Source organism: Hyperolius riggenbachi, chromosome 7, assembly GCF_040937935.1.
Source record: "Hyperolius riggenbachi isolate aHypRig1 chromosome 7, aHypRig1.pri, whole genome shotgun sequence".
NCBI classification, from domain to species: Eukaryota; Metazoa; Chordata; class Amphibia; order Anura; family Hyperoliidae; genus Hyperolius; species Hyperolius riggenbachi.
In genome coordinates, this window is record NC_090652.1 from 85891325 (window position 1) to 85898460 (window position 7136).

At 45.2% G+C, this 7136-nt stretch overlaps 1 protein-coding gene across 2 annotated transcripts in view; it reads right to left on the minus strand.

Annotated features, from left to right (window-relative positions):
• The window catches only part of NLRC3 (NLR family CARD domain containing 3), an 89646-nt gene extending 82788 nt beyond the window's left edge, over positions 1 to 6858 (minus strand). Inside the window, exons 1-2 of one of the 2 annotated variants that reach the window (XM_068244210.1) lie at positions 6798 to 6855; positions 5925 to 6112 (exon numbers count right to left, since the gene is read on the minus strand). The gene's annotated coding sequence lies outside the window, so the exon portion shown is untranslated. Of the gene's footprint in view, positions 1 to 5924; positions 6113 to 6797 lie in introns of both variants that reach the window. The other variant, XM_068244211.1, reaches the window with a different exon arrangement.
• Positions 6859 to 7136: the final 278 nt, after the last annotated feature.

The window sequence follows — 7136 nt, forward strand, 5'->3', positions numbered from 1 at the left end:
CAATAACTTGCAACGAGTCTTTTACAGCGCTCTGGAGGAATTTTGGCCCACTCATCTTTGCAGAATTGTTGTAATTCAGCTTTATTTGAGGGTTTTCTAGCATGAACCACCTTTTTAAGGTCATGCCACAACATCTATAGGATTCAGGTCTGGACTTTCACTAGGCCACTCCAAAGTCTTCATTTTGTTTTTCTTCAGCCATTCAGAGGTGGATTTGCTGGTGTGTTTTAGGTCATTGTCCTGCTGCAGCACCCAAGATCGCTTCAGCTTGAGTTGACGAACAGATGGCCGGACATTCTCCTTCAGGATTTTTTGGTAGATAGTAGAATTCATGGTTCCATCTATCACAGCAAGCCTTCCAGGTCCTGAAGCAGCAAAACAACCCCAGACCATCACACTACCACCACCATATTTTACTGTTGGTATGATGTTCTTTTGCTGAAATGCTGTGTTACTTCTACGCCAGATGTAACGGGACATACACCTTCCAAAAAGTTCAACTTTTGTCTCGTCGGTCCACAAGGTATTTTCCCAAAAGTCTTGGCAATCATTGAGATGTTTTTTTTAGCAAAATTGAGACGAGTCTTAATGTTCTTTTTGCTTAAAAGTGGTTCGCGCCTTGGATATCTGCCATGCAGGCCGTTTTTGCCCAGTCTCTTTCTTATGGTGGAGTCGTGAACACTGACCTTAACCACTTGAGGACCCACCCTTTAAGGACCAGCGCTGTTGTAGCTGATCTGTGCTGGGTGGGCTCTGCAGCCCCCAGCACAGATCAGCGTGCAGGCAGAGCGACCAGATCGCCCCCCTTTTTTCCCCACTAGGGGGATGATGTGCTGGGGGGGTCTGATCGCTCCTGCCTGCCGGGTGTTGCGGGGGGGGGGGCACCTCAAAGCCCCCCTCCGCGGCGAAATCCTCCCCCTCCTACCTGGCCCCCCCTGGAGATCCGGGCTGCACAGGACGCTATCCGTCCTGTGCAGCCAGTGACGGGACGTCCCCTGTCACATGGCGGCGATCCCCGGCCGCTGATTGGCCGGGGATCGCCGATCTGCCTTACGGCGCTGCTGCGCAGCAGCGCCGTACAAATGTAAACAAAGCGGATTATTTCCGCTTGTGTTTACATTTAGCCTGCGAGCCGCCATCGGCGGCCCGCAGGCTATTCACGGAGCCCCCCGCCGTGAATTGACAGGAAGCAGCCGCTCGCACGAGCGGCTGCTTCCTGATTAATCAGCCTGCAGCTGGCCACGCAATACTGCGTCGCTGGTCCTGCAGCTGCCACTTTGCCGACGCACGGTATAAGCGTGCGGTCGGCAAGTGGTTAATTGAGGCAAGTGAGGCCTGCAGTTCTTTAGATGTTGTCCTGGGGTCTTTTGCGGCCTCTTGGATGAGTTTTCTCTGCGCTCTTGGGGTAATTTTGGTCGGCCGGCCACTCCTGGGAAGGTTCATCACTGTTCCATGTTTTTGCCATTTGCGGATAATGGCTCTCACTGTGGTTCGCTGGAGTCCCAAATCTTTAGAAATGGCTTTATAACCTTTACCAGACTGATAGATCTCAATTACTTTTGTTCTCATTTGTTCCTGAATTTCTTTGGATCTTGGCATGATGTCTAGCTTTTTAGGTGCTTTTGGTCTACTTCTGTGTCAGATAGCTCCTATTTAAGTGATTTCTTGATTGAAACAGGTCTGGCAGTAATTAGGCCTGGGGGTGACTAAAGAAATTGAACTCAGGTGTGATAAACCACAGTTATTTTTTAACAAGGGGGGCAATCACTTTTTCACACAGGGCCATGTAGATTTAGAGTTTTTTTTTCTCACTAAATAATAAAAACCATCATTTAAAACTGCATTTTGTGTTCAATTATGTTATCTTTGACTAATAGTTAACGGTTTTTGATGAGCAGAAACATTTAAGTGTGACAAACATTCAAAAGAATAAGAAATCAGGAAGGGGCAAATAGTTTTTCACATCACTGTATACCTAGCTAACCTATACTGAAGGCACATATACCTAGCTAACCTATACTGAAGGCACATATACCTAGCTAACCTATACTGAAGGCACATATACCTAGCTAACGTATACTGAAGACACATATACCTAGCTGACCTATACTGAAGGCACAAATACCAAGCTAACCTATACTGAAGGGACCTATACCTAACTACCTTTCCCGAAGGGAGGGGGGGTGTATTTGAAACATCGGTAGATCTCCTGGCCTCGGCGAATTTTAAAGTAGCTCACAAGCCGAAAAAGTGTGGGCACCCCTGTATTACAGCAATGGCCTTCCATCCCCCCAAAACCCTCCCCATATTCACCTATGTGTTTTTTCACCTTCAGGAGTTATATGACTCCTCCCTCCGAGCAGACTGCATGGCTACACCTCACTGTCAAAAATGCTTACCCCCAGATTAACGCCTCATGTCCATAGAAAAATACAAGAGGCAGGCTGAGTGGGCTATGCCAGTGCACCCGAAGGAGGGCCGAAGACATTCAACTGAGCAGGCTGAAGAACTTCACCAGGGCCCAGCGCTGGAACTATGGGATGGAGAAAGGACTGGGAAGCCATGTATGGAGTTCTGAGCCCTCCCTCTCCATAGGCAAGTATTTTGACTACGGTCACATAACTACTCATTTGCTATTTTTTTTTATTTGGCAACTAATATGCCCACCTAATAACAAACTTTTTTTTTAAATAAATCCAGCCCAGGCTTGCAGGATTACTTATTTTCTTCAACCTAGATAAATGAACCCCTCTGGCACTCCCTGTTTAGATGGAGGGGCTAAATACGTGTACTGATCTCATATCTTCCCAACATTTTGAGATAAGAAAGATGGACACCTTAAGACACGCCCCTGTCACACCTCTAACCACACCCCACTACAACCCTCGTCATGCAAACCACAAAGGATTCACAAGCAAAAGTAGTTTTATCACTCAAACCAGACTGGTCCTCTCTATCATCAGTAGTGGCCCTTCGTTTTATCATTTGGAAATAAGAAATATATCAATTTAAATGATAGGAATAAAGTTCAAAGTCAAAGACCTTTTTTCCGTAGAAAATACATATATTTACACAGATCTGAATATCAGTCCTGAAAGAGGAACAAATGCAGAAGAACGAGGGACAGGAGGATTTGGTTCCCAAAGGGGACTTACCCCTAAGAAAAAGGGACAGATGGGAGTTAAGCAGAACTACATTCAGCTACAATGGCAGAAAAAAAGTAGTACAAAGAGAATCTGTAATGTAAAAACCCCTTTGGGGGATACTTACCTCGAGAGGGGAAAGCCTCTGGCACCGAACGAGGCTTCCCCGTTCTCCTCCATCCCTCTGTTCAAGCGCCCCCGAAGTGCGGCGAGGTAAATATTTACCTACCGCGATCCTGCCCAAGCACACTAGCAGATCTTCGTTGGGGTAAGGCAAAATAGCCAAACCCGATCGTATCCGCTCTACTGCACAGGTGTGAGCCATTTGCGCCTGCCTAGTAAAGCAGATATGATCGGGTTCGGCTATTTCCGCGTAGCCCAAACGAAGAGCCGTTAGTGTGCCTGTGCAGGATCGCGGAGAAGTAAATATATCACAGCTTGTCAAGCTTGTTTCAAAGGTTTCAAAGGAGCCAGCGCTGGATTCCTCCAAGCTTCAGAGGTCGGGGAAATCTCATTGGGACCCTGAGACTTCCTCCTCCCCAGGTAAGTATCCCCCAGAGTATTTTTTTTTTGGGTTACAGATTCTCTTTAATTTGGAAGACGCTCGGTATCACCCTTCACACGGATTTCCTCGGCACAATGGTGTAGCTAAGGACCGATGGGCCCCAGTGTGAGATTTACATTGGGCCCCCTCAAGCACTCTATACAGGACTACTGATATGCAGCACCAATACCTGCCAAGAATGGCCGCAGTGTCAGACAGGTGTGATCAGTTTGTTAATGATTTCCACTATTCCAGGCATGTATAGAAGTGATCATTATCAGCATAGCACCAATAGAGAGCTATTGCAGCGGCTGAAGGAATGCTCCATGTGCACCCCTCAGGTCCAGGGGCCCCAGTGCAGCTGCAGCCTCTGCATCCTCTAATGCTACACCACTGACTTTGCATTTATATCTGAAAAAAATTAAAGAGCACCTGTAACAACAACTTATAGCAGAATACAATATTTAATTCAGGATGCCCATTTTTATGTACCGTGGTTTCAGCGTCAGAAAAAACTTATGAGAGAGTTTGTACACACTGGCTGCATTGAGCTGCAATTTTTTAAATCGCAAAGCCATCATGAAAATAAAAAAAATAGAAAAACGCTTTGCACCACTATGTACAGTGCCTCTCGGTTTTTTTTATTTTCATGAATTCTTTGCGATTAAAGATTGCAGCGCAACGCAGCCAGTGTGCACAAGGCTTAACTTGTTATGAAACTTTGCCCTCCCACTGATGTTTAGCCTAGGCTTGATGTCACACAGCCTTCTGCCCCAGAGCACTCTGGGAGATCAACTGACGGTACTGTTGACCACACAGGTGGGGGAAAAAAAGACACCCCACAGTGATGCACCTTGCCAGCAGTAAACATGCCAACATCACCTTGCCAATCCGGGTGAGGTAAGATTTTACATTGGGCAAACATTGATTGAATAATTTATAACTGAAGTTGTAAGTATACAGTATATTTGACTAAAAAATGGGGATCCCCTGTAGACGAGCACAGCTGAATCTGGGCGGCTCTGACTGCACAGAGAACAGTAGAGCAGCAATCAAACACACAGCATGGTCTGTCTTCTTCCTTCTGCGGTTTATTGCTTCCTGTAGAACAACCTGTATGCTCTGCATGCCTCTCTGCTCCACATATATATTTATACACATTAAATGTCAGCAGTTCAGTACTACTTCCTATCTGCAGCACAATGCATAGACTGGAGCACAGAAAGGTTAGTTTAAAGAGGAACTCCAGTGAAAATAACAGCATGAACAAAAGTACAAATTATGTATAAATGATATAGTCAGTGTTTGCCCATTGAAAAATCTTTCCTCTCCCTGATTTACATTCTGACATTTATCACATGGTGACATTTTTTACTGCTGGCAGGTGATGTCAGTGGAAGTAGCTGCTGTTTGCTTTTTTGGCAGTTGGAAACAGCTGTTATTTCCCACAATGCAACAAGGCTCCCACGGTGTGATGTCAGCACCATGGTCCTGACATCACACTGTGGGAGGGGTTTCACCACAATATCAACCATGCAGATCCCCTGATGATCCGTTTGAGAAAAGGAAAGGATTTCTCATAGGAAAGGAGGTATCAGCTACTGATTGGGACAAAGTTCAATTCTTGGTCACGGTTTCTCTTTAGAGGCAGGATAAATGTGCAGGCATTTCATGGTAGAGCTTGTTTTCATTAATGTATATAAACTTCTCCTAGATTCGCTCATTTCAGATAAATAGCTTTTAAGAGGCCCTGTAGTGGCATATAGTAGAATGCATTAAATTATTCCAGATACCCACTTTTACTGTAATTTTTTTTGTGTTTCAGTATCAGAAACACTTTCTATAGCTATATGTTGCTGTATATTGGTATTATGTAACCGCCCCCTTAAGTTATGCTTAGCTTAGGGCTAGGCTGATTAGATATGCAGATTTCAAACCCCCCTCCCACCAAGGGTTCTGGAAGAATATTCGTATATTTTCTACTGGCTTTAGAGCTATCAGTAAACAAACATTACGTAGAGATGCTCCTGACAGGACGAAGGATGTCTCCACCGGTGATAAATTTAAGAATCTAAATAGGGGTGAGAAAAGATTTTACAAAGAGCAAACACAGACTAATTCATTTATAAGTTAATAAATAAAAAAATAAAAATAGAGGTATTTTATTTATTGTTCTTTTCACTACAGTTCCTCTTTAAGAGCCCATTCACCAGTTATTTCTTACACCACACACTTACAAAGCTGCAGAAATTCCTGTTCATGCCATGCTCCTCCCACTTCCTCCGGTGTGCTCTGGAGATGTTCAGTGATGGGTTGTAAGGCCTACATAATCTCCTTTCACTTGGACTGGAAGGTCCGCCTCCTAGAAGTCTGGTCCATGTATGGGCGCCACTTCCTATCCCATCGGCTGCCACACATTCAGCTCCTGGTTACATATAGTTAAAAAAAAAAAAAAAAAGATATCCTTCCATCAAGCCTAGCCACTCTGTCAGCGCGCACGCACGCAGGTACCTATAACAGCTCCCTGCCGCCCGCTCTACATGCATCCCGACACACACTTGCAGCATGCTACCCGACCCGCAAAAAAATGGGTTTCCTCTAACCTGATCCACATTTCAGGTAACCCGTGGGAATAAACGGGTCTCTACCGCATACTCCTGCACTTGAGGATGCATGCAGGCCTCTACCACATACTCCTGCATTTGAGGCTGCGGGTTTGCCTGAGCCATCGGAACGGGGGGGGGGGGGGGGGGGGGGGGCGAGTACTGGAGGTGGGGAAGAGGGTGTTTGGGGAATTCCCCACTGACCCAGAGAAGACATAGCTCATCTAAAAGCTTGAAATGTAGACTCATTTTGCATGGTTTCCATCTAGTCCATCGTAACCACCGAAGGATCAGAAGTTCTAGAACTCATGGGTGCTTTGGCACCTTTGGCAAATAGAATAAACATCTCATAAAGCAGAGTGACTTCCACGGACATATAAAAAAGAAGAAAAACAATTTTGCCAGGTATAGTGAAGAAAATACCCTTTCATTGATACCTACTGTATATAGAATGGAGTAATAACTAAAAGCAAGCATCTGCTGTATATAACAAAATCGTTGGCTCACCTGCTCAGGTGTCTCCCGCATGGAAGTCGTTGGCTTATTCTTCTCAGTTGGTAGACGTCTGACTGCTCCATTATGGAGCTCCTGGCAGCTGTGAACCACAACAAGGCGGTGCAGAGAGAAGCAGCAGAACAACCACACATGGCACAGGCAGGCATACATATTCTGAATGATGGTTCTGCAATATTTTGTGTTTGACTGTCATATTATTAGAGTTGGCACCAGGGAGTGGAGCAATAAGTCTCATGCACTGTAAATAGCATACAGTGAATATGCTATGGCCAAAACTTGGTGTCTACAAATAGAATGGAGACACTAATACCTCATCAAAATGATGTCACT